Consider the following 22280-nt stretch of genomic DNA (forward strand, 5'->3'; position numbering starts at 1 on the left):
CTGTGTCTCTCCACTCTTTCTCCCTCTCTTTCTTTCAGCCAAACATAGCTCAGCAAGAGATAGGAGACATGTCTGTGTATCTATAGAATACTGTGACATGCCAACAGAAGCGCCTCAGTTGGGGAAATGACAATGGCTATTTATTATAATTTTCACACAGTTGACAGATGCCACTGGGTATGCCTAGACATGGGTCCCGGGCTCCCTGTGCCACAGGATTCATGCTATCCTCGCTGATACGTGGTGAAACCCTGAAACTGGTCCTAGGATGCTTGTTTTTAGTCCAGGGAGGCCCTGGCTTGGCAGTTCGGGCAGGACTGTTCCCATGAGGCACAGGGTCAAGACTGATTTACATATGGCCAGGTCTAAACTGGGGTGGCATGGTGAGCAAAAGAATGATGGATTTAACCAAAATCTCTTGACTGGGGGTGAATGTTTTAAGTGGCTCTGCATTCTGGAGAAGTGTGGCTCAATGATTAGAGCGGCAGACCCTGATCCAGAGGTCTAGCCCGGGACCAGGGTTCAATTCCCCGCTTCGGCGGGTCTTGGGCTCAAAAATTCCACGGACCTGATAATTCTCGCCTCGTGCCATTCCAATCATGGAGTCCCATTCTGCAACTCTGGGCAATAGCTTGCTTAATCTCCACAATGGCCCCCACAACGCTAAGGATGCCTGGCCTCCACCTTGGGGGTGCCCAGAAGTGGACGCCTCACAGGGAAAGCCAGGATGGGTTCCACAGCGGTATTCGTACAAGCGCCTTGAGACCCTTGCGGGTGAGTAGTGCGCTATACAAGTATCAATTTACATTTACATTACATTACATTTACATTACATTCTGTCCATCAATTGTGTCTTTTGCTTTCTCACCCTAAGTGCGCCGCATAGGTCCAGACGTGGGTCCCAGGCTCACTGTGCCACTGGATTCAAGCTATCCCGGGTGAGGAGGGATGAAACCCCGAAACCGGTCCTAGGGGGATTGTTTCCGGTCCAGGGCAGAACTGGCTTGGCAGTTCGGGCTGGACTATTCCCATGAGGCACAGGGTCAAGACTGATTTGCATATGGCCAGGTCTAAACTGGGGTGGCATGGTGAGCAAAAGAATGATGGATTTAACCCAGATCTCTTGACTGGAAGTGAATGTTTTGAATTGTTCTGTATTCCTTCCATCAATTGTGTGTCTTTGGCTTTCTCGCCCTAGGTGCGCCGGGTATGCACAGGCGTGGGTCCCTGGCTCACTCTGCCACTATATTCAAACTATCCTGGCTGATGAGAGGTGAAACCCCGAAACCGGTCCTAGGATGCTTGTTTCCAGTCCAGGGAGGACCTGGCTTGGCAGATTGAGCTGGACTGTTCCCATGAGGCACAGATTCAAGATTGAATTGCATATGGCCAGGTCTAAACTGGGGTGGCATGGTGGGCAAAATAATGATGGATTTAACCCAGATCTCTTGACTGGGGGTGAATGTTTTGATTTGTTCTGCATTCCATCTATCAATTGTGTGTCTTTTGCTTTCTCGCCTTAACCCCTTCAGTGCCCGCCCCTTTCCCCGCCCAGTGCCGGCCGTTGCATTAGCGGGCGGGGTCTATGACGAGCTGGACTCGTCATGGGCACAGCGCCACCGCGGCCCATGACGAGTCCAGCTCGTCATGGGCACTGAAGGGGTTAAGTGTGCCGGGTATGCCCAGACGTGGGTCCCGGGCTCACTGTGCCACTGGATTCAAGCTATCCTGGCTGAGGAGGGGTGAAACCCCGAAAACGGTTCTTGGATGCTTGTTTCCAGTCCAGGGAGGACCTGGCTTGACAGTTCGGGCTGGACCATTCCCATGAGGCAGAGGGTCAAGGCTGATTTCCACATGGCCAGGTCTAAACTGGGGTGGCATGGTGAGCAAAAGAATGATAGATTTAAATACTGCTCGGCCCTCTCTGTGTATCAATTCTCACGCCTTCAAATGTTCTGCCTGTTCTCTCTGCCTTTTATTATCATTTGTCCCTTCGTATACAATTGCTGGTTTTCGCTTTTTATTGCTGACATGTCGCTTGCTGATTTTGGTACTGCACTGATTATTGTATATATCTCTGCTCTTGTCCTATTGTGTTCAATTCCCTAACCCCCATTCCTTATATTTTTCCTATGCCTAACCTGTATGTAACGTGTTATCCCTGTTAAGCGCTCTGATACCCTAACGGTTCACGTATGCGCTCTATAAAACCTCAAATAAATAAAATAAAAACTCAGATCTCTTGACCTGGGGGTGAATGTTTTGAATTGTTCTGCATTCCATCCATCTATTGTGTGTCTTTTGCTGGTATTTCTTAGACCTAACAATTCAAAACTCTTTGCTCTTTGTCATGCCAAGAGGACACCATGGCCCAGATTTACAAACACTTTGCATCTGGTTTGCATTACTTTTCTTAACGTAAACTCATCACAGAGTGCTGTGGTGGGTATAATAATCCAACGCAAATCGCGTTTTACATTGGATAGTAACCCAAAATAATACAAAACTGCGGAATGTGTGGCCTTGCATTACTTTGCATCAAAGTGGTGTTTCATGGTTGGTGTATGAGCATTCCCATGCAACCACCATTGGGTTTTGACACAAAAGCCTATCTACAAGTAATTGTAGACAGGGATTTGCACCAACATTCTGCAACTCCTCGAAGCAGGTGACTGAGGAGAAATGTTTTCATTCTGTTTTCCTTCATTTCATGTGTGCTTCATTTTACAGCACACATACAAAGAGGGAAACTCTATAAATGGACCTCTTCTTGTACAAAAAGTATGCTTACCTCAACCCAGACACCCTTGCGCCATGGTGCAAAGATGAGAACAAAATTGGTAGATGGCTACTGTTGGACTTGGCTCTCTCTGCAGGTTCACCCCCAAATGTTTCCCTTCACCCCTTTTGTTTTCTGAACCCATTTGGGGGGGGGGGGGGGGGTTGGACTCTGCACTTTACCACTGCTACCCAGTGCTAAAGTGCTAGTGATTTCTCCTTTAAGCATGGCACTATTGGCCTACGCCTGGTTGGCACATTTAATTTACTTGCAAATCCCTAGTAAAGCAGTACAACATGTACCCAGGGCCTATAAATTAAATGCTGCTAGTGGGCCTGCAGCACTCATTGTGCACCCACTTATGTAGCCTGTTAAAACATGTCTCATGTCTGCCATTGCAGCCTGTGCACAGTTTTAAATAAACCTTTTTCCAGGCCTAAACCCTTCTTTCTAATACATATACCGCATCACTTGGGTAGGTTCTAAACAGCCTGTAGGGTGCTGGCACTTAAAATGATATACCAAAATGAGATGTCTTGTGCAAAGAGTCCGGGTTTGCCCCTTGAGTGGAAAGGGGCTTGCTCTTGATTTGGTTGAGCAGCCTTAGGCTTATCAGAGCGGAGTGTTAGACATCTGCATATTCACACAATAGTCAATAAATGATACACACATCTTAATAAGGAGATCCACACCAATCTATAAAACTAACACGCATCTTTATATATGTTCAGGCAACACAATCAATACGATCAAGTAAGTGCATTTTGAAAGAGGAATACTTTGCGTTTAAAAAAATCAACAGTGCATTTTTCAGAAGCTGCAATGTTGTCCTATGGGAGAAAAAGAAGTACGACATTCAGGTACAGTACAACGACATACAAGACCAATCTCCGGGACTTAAGGTGAGAATCAGGCAAGATCCAAGGAAAAACCAGCAGGTCACCTCAAGCAGCACTAGGGCAGCTGGGTGCAATACACAGTCGAGTGCCCAATGTTAGTCAATCGGGATCGGTCTTTGTTGAAAACAGGCTGCCGTTTTCGACTGGGAGGCCAGTCGAGTTGAACCATGCAAAGTGCTCAAATCTTGCAATGATAGAGGACGTGGGGACACCGGTGGTCCACTTCTCCATGGGCTGGGGCGGCTGGGTACAGAGGGTCTTTGTGGTGTCAGGTTTCTTCATCCGGGAGCACTCGTGGCTGATGGGAGTCTGCAAACAGAGGTTGCAGGCAATGTCGGGGAGTTCATGAGGGGTGAACCCAAGTGGACTCAGTCTCTTGAGGGCTTGGGGACTATGCTGACACAGTTGGCCCACTTCAATTTAGGCTGGGGGCTCGGGTGCAGTGGTGCTTGATGGCGTCGGGTTTTGGCGGTTCCAGAGTCCTTGCGGTTCTGCTTGGGGTGCTTTCAGAATGCAGGGGAGTTGTTCCACTGCCCCAAGGGAGTTCTTGAGTCTTCATTGCAGGCAGGCCATCCTCCCAGGATTTGGAGGCATGACAGCTGCAGGTTGAGACATCTTTGGGGCAGGTTCATTGGGGAACAGCAGACCGACTGGCAGGGCTGGTGCCAGGTCAATTGCTCTTCTTCAGTCTTCTGCTTTCACTGCTTTTCAGTGTGATTCTTCTTTGTAGGTCATCAGAATCTATTTTCTGGTGCCAGGTGCTCCCCTAAATACTGAATGTAGGGGTTAGGGGAATGTATTGTAGTAGCCAATGGGCTACTTACGCCTGGGTCACCATGCCCACCTCCTGAGGGAAGTGGGCATAATCCTGTACCAGAGTTCCTAGGTTTTCCAGTCTCAAAATGGCAAACTCTGAACAGTTGCCTCCACTCCACTCTCATGCAGCCCACCTTAGAGGTGGCACTGGTCAGAGGGTGAACACACCTATCTCACAAGCTAATTTCCTGCCTGTCCAGGTGCCCAAGAGCCCTGGACAAAGGGGGTCAGCTTCTTCTCATGTGAGAGAAGCTAAATTCCTATACCAATGCTCCCCTGCCTTGGAATGCTAATCTACAGGCCATCCTGTGGGTAGAGGTAAGCACCCTCTGCCCAAGCAGGCTCGATTTCTGGCCTCCTGAGAGCTGGGGAATTAGTTTTCACCAGCGTCCAGCACATGCACATCAAATGGCTCCCCTGTTCACTTGTACAAGCAGCAATAGAGCTGGACAGCACAGGAGCATATTGCCTCATGCAGATATGTTCTCAGATGTATTAGAGTGCACCCTGCCTTAGGGCCATTGGCCTGCTGTAGGGTTGACTTACCTATGATGCATGCAGTGTCTGTGGACATGTCACACAGGGACGTGTGTCATGTCGTGTTTTCACTTTTGCCTGCACCAAGACACGGAGCCTGCAGTAGCAGTCTGTATGTGTTTGGTGAGGGGTCTTTTAGGGAAGCACAATTCGTGCTGCAGCCCTTAAGGATCCTTTTTAGTCTCCTTGCCTCCTTGCCCTAGGCACCAGCGGTACCTCTTTCTGGGGACTTACAGGGAGTGCCAAAGGTATTGCCAATTGGGGTACAATCGCTCAGATTTGAGAAAGAGATCTGGTACTGGGTAGCTGGTTAGTTGGTACTCAGTGCACTTCCAGTTGAAATCCCACCAAAGACCAGGCAAAAAGTGGGGGTGACCACATCAAAAAGTGGCACTTTCCTACATAGCCCATATGGCAGGGAGCATTATATTGAAAAGTTGGAAACGCACTTCTAAGTTCTACATGTCCTGGTAGTGAAAAACTCTTACATTCGTTTTTCGCTACTGCAAAGGCCTACATCTCCCATATCATAAGACTGGGTTACCCTAATACATTTAATAAGTGGTACATTTTGCTTGGGAACAGGTAGAATTGGCGTATTTGGTCTCTAAAGAATTGTAATATAAATTCCTCTTTATTGGCAAAATCGAAATTCAATTCACATTTCTGAAAATGACACTTATGGAAAGTTAGCATTTTCTTGTCTTAACCATATGGTGCCTGCAGACTGTATCCTGGGTCTCGTGACTAGGTGTAGTTGGCTGTTGTACTTTGTGTATTCCTCTCAGACAGTGTCACAAACGGAGACCTGGTATTAGCAGGATGGGCTTCCAGACAGGATAGGTGGGGGCAGAGCTGTGATTTACCATACTTACATTTCAAAGAGGCTGCCCTAGTGCAGACACAAGAACTTCACACTAGCCTTTTGTGACCCCAGACATCTTGGGACAAAGGAAGGGGGGCAATTAGAGAACCATGTGTGGTAGGAAGTATCTCCCACTTCAAAGCTGGCACCAGGTATAAATACCAGACCCACTTTTCAGTACACCACTGGGCCTGTCGATAATAAAGAAGAAGGATAGCCCTACTGTCAGAGGGCTGCCTTGCTGCTTGAGGCTCACCATGCTCTCTGAGGAAGAAGACTGGACCTGTTCCCTTCATCCCAGGGAGAGTGACTCAAAGGGTCAAGTGGCTGACCCCGGATTCTGAGCTACAGAAATACAACAAGCTCCAGAGGCCTCAGTGCAACTTCCCAGCTGACCTTTTGCACTTGAGCTGCCTGGATCTGCAACTGAACCTGCTTGAGCCCTGCTGACCTCTGCTGGAGTGAGTTCTTGATCCCCAAGAGGTGCCTCCGCAGGTCCTGGACCCTTGCTTGACATCAGTTGAGCTCCTCCTGTGAAGAAAAGGAGAATTCCTGATGTTTTTGGCTCTTCGAATCTGTGAATGGGTCTGTTCATGCTAAGATATCTCAGTATGTGATGACTGCCAATGCAAAACTCCAGTAGACCTGACTCTTCACTCTACAATTACCACTAGCGATGACTAGCAACACGAGATCTGCACCTCATGCTACAACATCGACAACCAGTGGTGACCACCAACGCAAAGATCCCGCAGCATTCATTTGCAACGCCTGACAGGATCTTCGAGCTATAGCAACGACCATCCATGTCTTTCTCACTGCTCATTGCGTCCTCCTCCACCGCAAACTGGACTCTTTGTGATGGACTTTGAGAAGGTAACATTTTCAGTGGACTAACCTGGTCCCTGTATTTGGCCCACTGTCCATCGTGCTCAGCCTGAACTTGTGACTTTCCCCTGGTCTAGCACACCCATATGCTCTTCAATGGCGCTTTGAGCATTCAGGCGCTATATTCACCAAAAGCTTTGAAACTGCATATTTCCTGTTCTACAGATTCCATTCTTGTCATTTTGGTAGAAGTTTGTTTATTAAATGTTCTGAATTGGTGTGAAATTTGGCTTAAGCTAGATCTTCACTTTATTACTGTTTAAGTGCAGCATAAACACTTTACACATCGCCTCTAAGTTAAGCATGGGTGCTTAGTGGCAAGCTACCAGGGGATTAAGCACAGTTTAATTTCTGATTTATTTGTTGTTCATCCTGACTAGAATTGTGGTTGTTGCTTGAGAAGGGTATGCACCTCCCTGAAACAAAAACCCAATTTCTCACAGCTGCCTAAAGTGCACAAGAGTAGGGGAGAGCAGAGCAGAAGCACATATTAGTTAATATGGTGCTGTTCTGCTCTCTTGTATACACGCAACACAGTGCAGTAACTTTACTTGCTGTGCTGCTTTTTTCGTAAATCTGGGCACTTGTATTCAGTCTTAAGCCCAGGTTGATTAAGAACTTGCATTGTTCTTGTGTGATGCAAGTCGTCGCAAGGCAACACAAGTCCTTTAATGGGATTTATAGAGCCACAGAACCTGCTATTTGCGCTGTGTGGCTTTGTAAAGAAATGTAACGTAATGCAACAACGTGTGCTTCATTTCTTTGCATTTCTTTATAGCAGGCATTCCATGTGTGGAGCATGCACGAAAATGGTGCACCTATCACAGAGAGGTGTAACAAGGAGAAATATGTTTAATTCTCCTTGTTGCTTCCTCTTTCTTTGTGTGAAACAATCTGCGTTACATGTGGAAAGAGGAAATTTCCTCTTAGAATTATTTTTATGCCTGCCTTCAATGCAGGCACCCTTGCAGCGTGGAGCAAGGGTGCTTGTGCTGGCACTAGTCAGCCTCAAGTGCACTAGTGCACGTACAGAGCTGAAGAGTGTAATATCTTAGTAGTTGTTTTGCTATTCAGCACTGTCCTGTTCATGCAATACACAACAACAACTTTGCTTGCTGTCCTGCATTGCATGAACGTTTACTAAACATGTCCCTTATGCTTTACATTATATTCACACAGCGTTGACATCTTGTATGTTTTTGAAAGCCTCACTGCCATTTAATTGTAATGTGGATGTCTAAAAGAGAGCCATCATGCTCAAGGTGTGCTTCAATTTTGTATAAAAAGTCCTCCCAGGATTTTTTCTCTCCTATACATCTCTACTGTGTGTCACATGATGGCAGTATGGAAGTAGGCCCAGTTAGAGAGGCTAAGCAAGGTGGTCTTGCAGAATGCAGGTGCGTGGCTGACAGAACGATTGTTCTGGTTTTTGCGGAAAGAGATTAACATAATTTTTGGAGTGTGTATGTCTGAGGTAGTGGTAAGCTGGATTTTATGTACAGGATAAAATACCCCCCCCCCCCCGAAGTACATAATACGGATTTTGCAAGCAGCGGCGGCCAGCATGGCTAGTGGGTGGGAGGGCGGGGAACTTACGGGAGGGGGGTTGCAGTTGGCAGGTGGTAACGCATAATAATAATTAAAAAAGAATACCTTACCTTCCTGCGGGTTCCGTGTCTCCGCTCCAGCTCCTGCTTTTTTCTGGAAGCACTGCACAGCCAGGCCCCACTGACCAATCAGAATGCAGGTTCCCCATACCAATCACAATGCTGCAATGCAGCGTTGTGATTGGTTGTGAGTGTCCTGGTTGGATGCTGAACCAGGGAATGGAAGCCTGGGCTTGTTCTCCATGCAGGCTGTAATGCAGCCTGCATGGAGAGGGGGAAAGTGCGCATGACAGTCATTGTGCACTTGAGTGGGCAAACCACTCAGCCCCTGCCCTGCTCCGTGAGCAGAGCAGCCCCACGCAAAGGAAACACAGCATGATAATAACTGAAAGTTATTATCATGTTATGTTTCCCCCTCTCGCGCTGCTTGAAAGCAGTGGGGCGACACTCCTCCGTCATAGCAGAGGAGCCGCCACTGATTGCAAGTCACAAAAGAGTTTCATTACCATATAGAGGAACAAGGCCAAAGGCCCAGTTCCTTCATAAGGTTATGGAACTCTGAGGGGACACGCAACATACTTATCATGTATGCCAGGGGGTATTTTATCCCATATAATACATGGTCACACCATCTCCTTTCCCACAAACTACTTAAAACCTTGGTACGTAGCATTTTCTTATGGAAGAGCGAGCATGTTTGCAAAATTGAAGAAGAAAATGCCACACTGTGCATGGTTGTAAAAAGGAGACCCATGGGTAACCCCATGGACCCCAAACCTAAGGCCTCTGGGTGAAGAAGGGCCTTCTACGGGCCCCCAAAGTCGGATTCCGATAGCCGTCCCATGTCGGACAAACCGAATCAGAAAGACTGTTTGAATCCGACATTGTAATGCGACGGTTGGAAACACAGTCCATAGAGCTGTATGAGTCGGCTCCGACCAACATTGTAATAAGGCCCTAAGTCTTAAGTACTATCCTTGGTACCTGCAGGCATGCGCCTGGCATGCCACTGACTCTGCCTCTGCCCTACAGGCCTTTCATAGTCGAACCTACTTTGCGATTGTCGCACTCACAGCCTATATGCCAGACACTTGAAATGCTAAAATGTCACTGATTCTTCCCCAGGCTCCACACAACATCTATGGACAGTCCACCTCTAGCTGTTCATAAAAACATTAACAACTACAAACCCAAACAGCCCCACTGTGGGGTGACTGCTTCTGGAGTCCCTGTATCTTTATCTTGACTCCGTTCCTCCGGACTCACACTTTAAAGTGGATGGGGCAGGTTAAATAGTGTTCATATTCTGCTTTCAGATAACGCTTCATTTAAAAAAAATAAAAAAATAAAAATCTTTTATTTAGCGCAAACTCAACCCAAAGGTTTTGGAGTGATTTTACACGAGCACCACTTACATTACATATGGACACAGTTAGTTTTTTGGTAGGAACTCGGAGATTAAGTGTTTACTACTATCCTTTGGGCCTGCAGGCGCACACCAGCTCAGCACCACCAGAGCACCAGCACAACACCCCCCCAACATAACTCAGCACCACCTCAGCATCACTCAGCATCAACCAGCGCATCACCCTGCACCAGCACATCACCACCTTAGCACCACCTCAACATCATTAAGCACCACCTTAATTATGTCCTAAGAATATTACATCTATTCATTCTCCCCTACTGTCCATCTGCTGCTCGCATTATAATTAAGGAATTATTTCCCAAACTCCATCCTCCCATTATTTATGTCCACCCTCCACACCAAAAGAAGATATAACAAACAAGCATTACAACAGGCAGAAATAAGTTGCCACTATTGCAAAAAAAAAAATATAGAAAACATTTTTTATAACAAATATTTTTTTAATAAGTTCATTCAGTTGTACACAATATCTTCTTGGTGTTATATAAAGTAGTAAAAATTATCAGAACACTTTTTTAATTATAACTTATCAACATGCTGCACAACAGCCACAATACACTACAACATAGCTTATGAACATTTGCAAAAAACAATAGCTCTAGCTAAACATTTAAAAGGTCCCAAAGTTGAGACTTATTGGCTATGCCAATGCTTATTTAGGTTTGCTACCCTGCACATCATTCAGAGTATAACCAGGTGAATCACGGTCTAAATAGATATCCTCTCACAGAGGAAAGTCCCACTCCAGCTCTTGCCAGTAGGGGGCAGCACAACACTCAGAAGATGTAACCGGTCCTGACCTCATCTGAAGTAGGGCATTTTTCCAATGTGTAGTGAGTGGTTACACTGTCTCTCGCCTGCTGGAAGGCAAGGCGCCTCACAGGTGAGGTGGTCTCCTCAATCACTCCCAGGTCCAGCTGCCTCCCAGAGAAAAACATCAGACCACTCAGTAATACCTCGTGGGTCAGGAGTAGGAATAGGTAAAAGAGCTACATTGCAGGATAATAATCGATGAACCCTTCCTTCCTCTTGTTACCCGGACTGCCCCAACCCACCAAGCAATGTAGGCAACTGCATAGAGTGCCAGCCAGTAGAGGGCGTAAATCGTTTATGAAGGGAGAGCACTCCGGTAAATATAGTTCAAGATATTTACAGTGCACAGTTACATACAGGCTCTCACCCTAGCCAGTAGAGGGCGCCAGTACAAGAAGCAGAATACTTTATCGCTGGCAGTGATTACGAGGGCCCAGGGCCAGCTTTAGCTCTGGTGGCCTCCAGTGCGACATTCATTTTTGGCGCCCCCACACCCCATGTCCACCTCTTCAGATTCTCTCACTACCACTGGGCAAAAGTCCCCCTCATCTCTCCAATCATAAATTACTGCTAAACATAGAGCCCCATGTCTGCGCCCCCTCCACAGGTCAGTGCCCAGTGTGGTCGCACCGGTCGCACTGCCCTTAAGCCGGCCCTGCGAGGGCCAGATGCGAGAGAGAAAGGATGTCGGGCATAATAATTACAGAGAAAGAGGGAGAGAGACGTAAAGAGGATGTCTGCCGAGAGAGGGACAGGGAGAGACTGCAAAAGCATGCGAGAGTTAGAGGGGGCAGGGAATGAGAAGAGACATGCGTTGAGCGAAAAAGAGAGTGAAAGTGAGAGAGAAAAGAAAAAACACAGAGAGGGCATAAAGAGAGACATGTTATGTTATGTTATCGAAGCTTATAAAGCACACTTCTACCCATGGGTGCCCTGGCGCTACACACTGACTCGCTGTAACCAGGGGTGCCTAAACCGTGAATAACCAAGTCTTCAGCCCCTTTCTGAAGGAAATGAGCTCAGATGCCTTGCTAAGATGCACTGGCAATAGGAAAAACTTTTGCCTCCCCAACTGGCCTTCTTTATTCGGGGGGAGGGCTACTAGTCTTCCATCGGTGGAGCGCAGCGCTCTACCCGGAACATACCATTCAAAGCAGCTAGTCAGAAATTCCGGACCATTGCTACTCAGTGCCTTAAAAACCGTGCAAAGTGCCTTGACATAAAGGAAATCTAGATAAAGTCGCAGAAGAGAGAGACATGGCATGCAGAAACAAAATAAAGCAACTTTAAAAAAGCAACAGGGGGGGGGGGTTTCAAGGAGAAGAAAGGTCAATCAGAGAATAAGAAAAAGTGAAAAAGGGGATAAAGGGTACACAGTGAAGTAAAAAGAAGCCACAGAGGAGTGAAAATTAAAAAAGACGAGAGGGGAGGAGTGAAATATAGAGGAAGCTAGGGAGACAGAAAGCAACTGAGGAAAGGAAGAAGAGTGAGAGATTTAGAGAAAGGAGTTAAGAGAAAGGAAGGGAGATAAAGCGTGGCTGCCTCAACTCGGCTCTTCGCCGTGCATTTCTGAGGCATTCTTTCACTATGGGATTAGAACACCGTGAAACCTCTATTATATATAATTTTCTTCACCTCTGGGATTTTATCAAAGAGCTTTGCGGCCCCCAGCACATCTTGAAGGCTTTAATCCTGGGGACCTGGGGACGAAGGAAGCCCCCACTCCTATTGTGCGCACAATTTCTCAGGAAAGAATTACCACTTAATAAGGAATGATTGCATCAATTACTAATTACAGCCATTTCTGGAAAACGCTGGTAAAAATAGAAGGCGCGCCCTCCCCACCTTCCCAGTCAGAGAGCTAAATGGCCATCCCTTCGAAGCGCAGGATTCGAGCAAACTCGCGTTCGGTGGTTTGATCTTTGTCTTCGGGCCCCATCAGGGCTCTAATGAGGGGAGATTTGTGTATTCAGCCCTGGATTACAGATTTTCGATGCCTGAGGCACAGCAGAGACCTGCACGACCTTCCTTCCCTTCAATATAAGAGAGGGAGAATTCGTGCTGTTGCGGAGTAAAAAGACCAATGCTTTGTGGGAATTGTAGTTCTGTGTTGATTATAACACTTGCAAATGCGCCTATTTTTGAGGAATGGGAGGCAGGAATTTAACAGCGTTGCCCCCTTCTCCTTGCGGCGGATTGGAAGCGGCACGGGACTAAAGAGGGTTGCCACGGTGGTGAGTGCCGAAGTGTCGCTAGCCAATCTTCGATTTCCAGTCATATTTAAATTACAAGATCTGCTGTCAATGCGTGGATCCTTAGCCAACATCCCCGTGTGAAATGCCGCGCAAAATTAGGTGGCAACTGACATATCATTCTTCAAAATGTCAGAAACAGGAGTATTTCCACTGCACCCCTACCAATTCCCTTCTAGAACCTTCTTACCATGAATAAATTATTACAGAGATTGGGTGCTGAGTTTTAAAATAACACGAGATCCAAGAGTCACTGTGCGCTAATGCACAAGGGTTCCAGAGTTCTATAGCATTAACCCAAACCCCATTCTACTACTATGATCACCCAAATAACTCTTTCTAGTCTCTTCCCTCCTCTACCCCCTCCTTGCATCATCTCATACCTCTTTTCCTATTCAGATCTCCCAAACAAGACTTTCTAATCCCTTCCCTCTGATTCCTCCTCCCTCCTGCTCCTCTGTACTCGCCCCAAACCTCCTCTTAATGCTATGAGCTCAAACAAAAAAAAGGTCTAAACCCTTCCCTCTTATAACCCTCCACTATCCTTTTAAATCCAACTAACATACTAACATGTCCACCGCTCAAATTAATGTCATATTTCCCTATACTAATTCACCACTAATCCTGTTTGGGTTCCGGAGTAGCATTCTACCTGCCAAAAACACTTCGACACCTCATCAGGGGTAGCAAGCTCTATATAAATGCAAACCCTTCCCTCTTCTACCCCTCCACTATCCTTTTTCAATACAAATAAACTCACATGTCCACCGTTCAAATTAATTTCATACCTCACTATACTAATTCACCAGTAATCCTTTTTGGGTTCTAGAGTAACATGCTACTCACCAAAAACAATGCTTCAACGCCTCGTCAGGGTAGTAAGCGCTATATAAATGCAAATGCAATGCAATTACTTCACTGTTTGCTTTCCTCATTCACTCGAAAGGGTGGTGATGTCAGAGCGAACGCAACAAAGTTTCAGGTTTCATATGACACTTCCATACTCTGCTGTGCATGAGCTAATTCTGGGTGCAAGGCAGCACAACTCAGCGAGTATCATTTTCCAGCTGAAACAGCCACAGTCCAAAAACAACCATTAACTAAACAAGCATTGGCATAGCCAAGGGGTCTCGCCTTTGGGACCTTATAAGTGTTTAGCCATGCAACAGTTGCATAACTAAATACTTATAAGGTCCCAAAAGCGAGACCTATTGGCGTTGCAAAGCGGCCGTGTGGCCGCGAAAGTGAAAGTAATCGCGGTAAAGCGCGGCGCGCGCGCCCGCGCACATGCACTGTAGCTCTAGGCTGGCCTGGTAGCACTTTTTGGAGCCCTCTCAATAAGTCTCGCCAGACCAGCGCATGCGCTGGGTCAGACAAGACCTAAAAACGCACAGCCTAGACTGGAACAGGGGTTCCAGCCAACTCCAAAAATTAATGTTTAGGGAGGCAAATGCCAGTTCAACAATTTGTGGGCGTGAATTTTAAAGAGATACTTCAGGTCTGATAATCGAAGTGAGAGGAGTGCCTTGGGTACATTCACAGGAGGAGACAACGTGGAATTCAACTAATCTATCACTGGGACCACATTTTGGATGTAAAGGGCACTCATGACAATGTCCCTAATTGAGCATCAACCTTCAGGTGTCACTATCTCGGAACAAGCTAGTCGCAGTCAAAATTTTCTGTTGATAGAAGCATCTGCATGACTGGGACCCCATCAGATCTACCGCTTTGACTTGTAAGGACTGGGAAACTTGAATCAAGAGCAAATAGCCAACATTAACTTTAAACACAGATATTCCCACTATATGGCTTGGAGGACCACTAACACTGTTCTGGAATCAGGATGGCCGGCTGCAGCCAGACTGACAATACCTTAAGAACTGGTTTACTGAGTAACTAATTCAGTGTCACTCTGAGATCGTAATTGGGAGACAAGGGCTTTCCTGGGTTTGGGTACCATGCTGGCATACCACACTCACGGTTCTTGAATGCGTCTCTCTATGGCATCGTGTGAACACTCACATCAGCTGGGTTGTTGGGCTCTTTCAGTTTGTGGGTAGCTTACTCCAATGAAACATCCATTGTGTTCTTTGTTCTGGTCAGGGATATGTTATTAATCTTATACTGGCAGTCCAGACTACTCTTCGTCCAGCAGCAAAGTGTCATTTAGAGCCAAGAAATAATCCAGGACGGGAGGAGTAATAGGGTACAAGCTATCATTAAAATTCTATCTTCTGTGCCCAGAGTCTTCTTAATTCTAGACAAATTACAGGTTACTGGTTAGAGTTGGCCAATCTGTATCATACTTTTGTGCATTGAGCAAAGCCAGGGGCAACCAAAACACATGCTTCATATATAAATGTAACCTCTTCTCAGGAAAGGTCACCAACCATTCAGGTGGGTCTAGACATTAGCATACATGCCAAACCCTCCTGATTGAGGCAGGAGACTACCGATTTCAAGACTAGTCTCCGGCTTCCCGATTTCTGCATGCAAAAACCCAATTCCTTGATTCATACTCTGCAAGGACTGCTCTTGTGTGACTCGAACTATGCCATGCAAGTAAATTTCTCCTGCTGGCAAGTGCACAACATTTTTGTCACAATCTCTCTGCCTGCCATAGTGAGTTCCCCATTCTCCTGACAGGTAAGGAAAAAAATTACATTTGCATTTCTGATTATCCGATCCTGTAGCTGCACACTTGTAAGTCCTATACATGCCAATAGACCTGATGTAAGACGCAACAGAAGTTAATGGAGAATACATTTTCCAGATTATTTTTAAATAATCTACCACATTCCTCTTCCAAAATGTTGGCATGTATGCATCAGATCCTCGCCAGTTAAGTTGTGGGTGAGCACTGCCCCCTTATGTTGGCAGCATTACAGAAGAAAGGCCTGGATTGGATGATGGAATTAGTATTTGAAGGACATATTTTAGCAAGGTTCCCTTGTGAGGGAGGGGGAAGATTATCTGCAGATTAAACCCACAGACTTTCCTTGGTATCCCCCAAGCAAAAGTTCTTCTCTCCTTGTTCAGAGAGGGGCACTAGCACAGGAAGCTGCATGGATGAGGTGTAAAGTAGCTTGGGGCGTTCCGCATGAATAATAACTAAGAGATATTAGGTGCCATCCTACTATCACTGTCTAATTCCAGAGAAGGTGAATACACCACAAGGATGGTAAGCATGTGCTTTCCCATATGTCTGTGTGGGGTAAAACCCTAGACTGCTCCCAGAGATTCTATGTGATCCAGAGGTCTAGTATGAGCCCAGCTGCATGAACGATTACCAACTGGTTGAAGCTGAGAACATGCATATTATTGAGCGGTGTCAATGGCAGATTTGGCATGGGATCGATTCAGCCACAAATTAAAGGGTACCATGTATAGGATTGTATTGGCTTTGTTCTGAAGATGAAGAGTGGGTTCATGGAATACCTCCAGGAAGGAAGACTTATGTCCAGGGGCACAAAGAACAAGCATTGGCATAGCCAATAGGTCTCGCCTTTGGGACCTTATAAGTGTTTAGCCATGCAACAGTTGCATAACTAAACACTTATAAGGTCCCAAAAGCGAGACCTATTGGCTATGCCAATGCTTGTTTTAACTGCTGCAATCTATTGAAGCCTCACGGAGAACATCAAAGCGGCCGCGAAAGTGAAAGTAATCGCGGTAAAGCACGACGCGTGCGCCCGCGCACATGCACTGTGGCTCTAGGCTGGCCTAGTAGCTCTTTTTGGAGCCCTCTCAAAAAGTCTCACCAGACCAGCGCATGCGCTGGGTCAGACGAGACCTAAAAAATGAGTATGATTTGTGCTGAAGTGGGCTTGTTCGATCAGGAATGTCATGTGCATGGCATACCCCTGTGCTTCCTTGTCCTTAGTGCCATGTATATCTGTTGCCTTGGTTTTTGATTATAGCCTTGGTGTCATGCTATTCTAGCATTTGTACAGAGGACTAGGCTTGTCCCTTGACATGAGTGAAGTTGCTGAACCTGTGCTGTGACTGGAAGGGTGCAGCAAGAGCCAGGGGCGTAACTAGAGCCAAATTTCGGGTGGAGGGCTAATACTTCCAGTAATGTAGAGCCAAATTTCGGGAGGGGGTTGCTAATACCTCCAGCAATATAGAGCCACATTTTTGGGGGGGCTAATACTTCCAGCAATGTGTCCTTGTATAATGTAACTGGTGCTAATGCAAAAGTGCCTCAATACCTTTGGGTGGAGTTCGAGCTATATAAAAGTTCAAAAAAACAAAGCCTACAGTTAATTTTCAGGAAATGCGTTCTAACACTGTGGCAGCAAAAGTAATTTGCAACTTTAAGGAATAGGCAGAGTAGAGATGCAGGGGCTCTAGGAACGAGTGAAAATCCAACAAAGACTCATTATCAAGTAAATTGTCTTTTAAAGACCTATGAAATACTCGGGTGGGGCTGCGATTAGATGCCACACCAGCCAATCCACAGCAGTTCAAGAACTGTCTGTGTGTGTGTGTGGGGAAGCTGTCTCAGCCCGGCTGACACACACAACGGGGAGAGATGGCTGAAGCCCTTTGAGCCCTACCGGCATTGCGCGCCTGCCAAGAGCACCCTCATTACAGACGGTGGACTCCTGTCTCTGTTATGGGATTAATACATGCAGTGGTAGTGGCAGAGTACCATGTTTCATGAATCATTAGTCGCAGCCATACCTTTTGTGTGTGTGAATGAAGTTGACGCCCACTGGCCTATTCATGTAAAAGTTCTATGCCATACCCGACTCCTAGTGCAATTGTCCCAAGCGTATGTAGTGCTTGTTTTGTGTACAGCCTGTGTGGTACATGCATGATCCCTATGTGAGTGAACCAGAGTAATGGTGGTGTATGGGATTCATTTTGGATAACCCTGGCCCAGCCTTTTGCACAAAATGGAGGTGGGATTGTTTTCAGAGACTGTGGAAGTATTTTGCTAACAATCCTGATGCTGCAGGAAGGAGACCTATGCACTGAAGGGAGGGAAGAGGAGACAAGGTTCCTTCTGAAACTCAATCACATGTTCTGCTTAGTCAGGGGCTGTTGATTAGTCTTTTTGAAGCCATGCCATTTCACGAATTTTATGACTATAGCATTGGTGGGATTGAAGACTCTCTTGTGCAAGTTGATGGGGACCCATAATGTTCACCCTTTCAGTTTGGCTGATGACAGTCAGGAACAGAAGCTTGCATCTCTTTGCGGCTTCATTGTGGGTGCTCCAGGCTGGGCAGTGCAGACAACACTTCTGGAAATAAAGCATCACTCTTCACCAAGGCTTTGTCTGGAGGGCAACCTTGAGAAGATGCTTGAAATGAGAAGCATCCCAAACTGGTTCTGAAAGTTCAGACTGGGAATGCACATCTCCTGTCTGCTTTTATTGTACAAAAGTGAGACCTCACTACCAGTGGCAGCCCCAGTGGTGCGAGTGGGGCCCCGAGCTCAAGTGGCCCCCTCAGCACAGTACCCTGGCCTAAGAGCTACTGACTGACTCTGGAGGGGGGCCACACATGTACTTTGCAGGGGGCCGCCTCAAGTTTTGTTACGCCGCTGCCCACTACCCTACTTCTTGTTCCAGTTCCCTGTTCTTTAGGACCAAGGAAAGGAGCACTCTGCATAGTTCTCTAAGAACTGCAGGAGGAGTTACTGTCCAGGAGCAGCAATGTGCAGCGTGTCCTCAGAGAGAAGGGGGACTTTCAGAAGAGGAGGACCTTGGAGAACTGAAGGACATGGAAAGGACAGCCTAGCCCCCCATGTCCTTTAAAGAATCAAGCTTTTGGGCGGGTCTACAGGAGTGGCAAATAGAAGCTATTACTGCTTCAGCTCCGCCATAACCACTCCACACCAACCCAATACATGAATTTCTATTTGTGGTCAGGAGAGAGTTGGGCGAGAGCATGAGAGGAGCAGCCCAGCTCCTCACACCTTCTCCTGTCACCACCTCTCCCACCCCATCCCAGAAAACATGATCCAGGAGGTGGGGATTGGAAGGAGACGAACTAGAAATGTCTCTACTGTCTCTCCTTCTAATCCCAATTCCTGATTCAACTTCACAAAGCTCCATTGTTTCACACTGCTTATCTAGCCCAGAAAAGTGTTGTGAAACTATAGAGCAAAGCATCTGTGCCCCAGCAAAGACATCATTTGAGTATCTTTTAGCCAATGTCTGGCTCTGTTTTGAGGTGCAGACACACAGCTCTGTGCCCCAGCAGGGAGCCAGGGATTGTTTAGATTTGAACTATTTGACAAACAATCCTTTCTGGGACACATGCACACAGTTCTGTGTCCCAACAAAGAGCCAAATGCCTGCTGGTGTAAGGGTTCAGTGTTCTGTTTCCCACCAAGATGCAGTTTGGGTTTCCAATGTTCCTACAAAAAAACATAAGCATCTGGCTCCTTTCTGAAGAAGAGACTCAGAGTTCTGTGCCCCAGCATGGAGTCCTACTGTGTTTTGATTTTTAAAAAAAAAACACAAATAAGAAAAACTCCAATAATCATCTGGCTCTGCACAGACACACATGTCTGTGCCCCAGAATGGAGCCAAGTGTTGTTTGGATTTTTCTTAGCCTGGGTAGCATTTTGGGAATTAAGGGGTCTATTGCGATGATGGGCGGGCAAAGTCCGCCTGCCACCACAACGGCTAAAGGGACCGCCCGGCATAGGTGCGGCGGTCCCGCTGTACACATTAGGATGCCCCCGCCACACTGGTGGGCGCATCCCGCATTCCTAACATTGCGGCGGGCGGTGCTGTCAGCAGCACCCGCCGCAATGTCAGAAATGCATGTCGTGAATTTGCATGCACAACGTGGCAGGCACTGCGCGGTGCCTGCCACCTTGTGCATGCAAATGCAGGGGGTACCCTATGTACCCCCATGTGCACCCCCACACCCTCCCAACACCCTGGGGCTCGCAACGGGCCCCCAAAAGCAAAGCCTGCATGCCTTTCATGGAAAGGCTGATCTCCGCCAACCTCGTAATATGGATGGCGGTGTCTTGCAGACACCGCCACCATATTAGACACGTTTTCGGCCTGATCTATGAGTCGACCGGTGGAAAACCGGCGGACGGTCCTCCCGCCATTGTAATGTGGCGGGGGAAATGGTAGGCGGGTGGTGGGAATTGGCGGGCGGTTTGCCACCGCCATATGGGCGGTGGAGATCCACCCGCCAACATAATCGACCCCTAAGTTTTGGTACTTTGAGCCAATTTGTATTTATATATTTTTCATTATAGGACCAATTTGCAAGGAGAAAGTAATGTATGGTTTGCACCAATACAGAGCCCTAAATGGGCAGAAAAATGCAACTATTCTTTGTATTGGTGCACAAAACATTCAAAGAGGTGCACGTGTTTAAGCTACCTTTAAAAAGTGCCCTGCACTAAGTTGTGCAAGCACCCTGGCAGTGAAAGGGTTAGCTGGTGGAAGCAGTGAGTAATATACTAGAGGATTGACAGAGTTCTACTTTTTTGCCATTTTAACTCTATTCAAATATTAGAGGTGAACTATACATTTTGATGTAAACAACTTTATGATGCTTGCTACGGATCTGCACTTGATTTCCTACATATCTAGACATAAATTACGTTATGACACTTGATGGAAAAGTATTGAACAGATTGTGGAAATACTATAGCTCAAATGAGTACTTTACCTATACTGTTAATAACAATGGATTGAAAGTATCAAATTCATCCAAAACATTCAATAACTGCTATTTATTCAGAACAAATAATACTAATGCGAGCACATAGTGTATTAGCCGCACCATGTTTTTGCCAATTTAGGATCTGCTATTAAAAATGATACCCTGGTCCTGCGGTAAAAGCGGTTATTTGATTTGATTACTATTGTTTCTTTAAAGGAAACAAAACTGCTGATAAGTGTATCAATCACACCCCACTGTATCAGCGGTATCTACACTCACAATACAGCCAACTCCATATCGTCTCAAACCTTTATACGTATCAAAGAAGGGGAATATCTTTTTCAATTTCCATAAGTAAAACAGGCATTAATTCACTGTACAGTGCAATAACTGTTAGTAAACTTTACATATAATTTCTCAATAAACAATGCAACCCACATTTCGTTATTGCATATATGCTTGCATTTGTATCAAGTTCATGTATTCTATTACATGATTACTACTACCAGTCTTTAAATACATCATAAATTCGACCACATTATTTTCATTTATGTTTACAAGGTAAATTGGAGCCTATGTTGTTCAATTTCAGTACAATTTACCATGACCTTTTTCCTACATTTTTACTATAATTGATACAGCTTGCGATTGGTTTTCACCAACACATATTAAAATTCCCTTTATCCGTGCTTAATTTCTAAACAGATAAGTGCCAGGGCTCTCGTCAGGAGGCCACTACAGCTTGCACCACGCATTGCCCCTGCCAGCGCTGTCAATGACAGAAGCAACTCAGCTACTAGCCATCACACTGCTACAAGTGTGACAATTCAGGGTGATACGGGCCACCAAAGCTAAAAGGATGGCTTGGACGGGAGGTAATAGTCACTTTTAATGTAGATTGAATTAATAATTGCCTGTTGTTGTGGTCATCTATAAAATAGCCAGAGAGTGCCACCTTGTTTCAGAGTGTCACAAGCGACTGTGTTCACAATTAAGTGCCGGTGCTGAGCACCGGAAACCACCAGCTCAAATTAAGCACTGGACTTGATACTAGTAAAAAAAGACATCTGATTGCAAGAAATAGTGCTAATCACAATCAGTATGGTGACTTTTTTCCACCAATTTATCCAATCCATCTAGCGTCTGCTTGTCTTAGGTATAAATCACTATCACCATTTCATGAAGTAAGTTGAACATGTTTATGTTCCGTTTCGAGGAACCTGCTATAAAGTTGTTCATCACGATTTTTCATGTGATCAAGGGGCACATGTTCTTGTACTCAAATGTTGAGTTCTCTATCAGTTCACCCAATGTAACTCAGCTGTTTGCAAACCAATATGCACACTGCAACCTTTGTGTTACAATTAAAGAACTGTTACATTTTAAGTTTGGAGCTAGTTTTTGAAATGTTGCTGATACCATATGCCCACAGATATTGCAAACATTACATCTAAAGAAAAAATAAGGTTTGGATGAGCCCCAACTCTCGTTTGGTTGAATTACTGGTAAGTATCTTGGGCTGATGATAATTCCTGATAGTGTTACCCTTGCCATAGGTGATTTTTGACTTGGTTGTGATATAGTACTTTAAGGCCGGTATATCATTAAGTGTGTGCCAATGTTTTCTCATTATTTTAATGAAATATCTCCTCTGCATGCATTATATTTGGATAAAAATTCCAGTGGAGTTCCTAGTTTTGTGTGCTTTGGTTTTTCTAAGTTCTCTGCTTAGGGTGTTTTCTC

Source organism: Triturus cristatus, chromosome 9, assembly GCF_964204655.1.
Source record: "Triturus cristatus chromosome 9, aTriCri1.1, whole genome shotgun sequence".
NCBI lineage: Eukaryota > Metazoa > Chordata > Amphibia > Caudata > Salamandridae > Triturus > Triturus cristatus.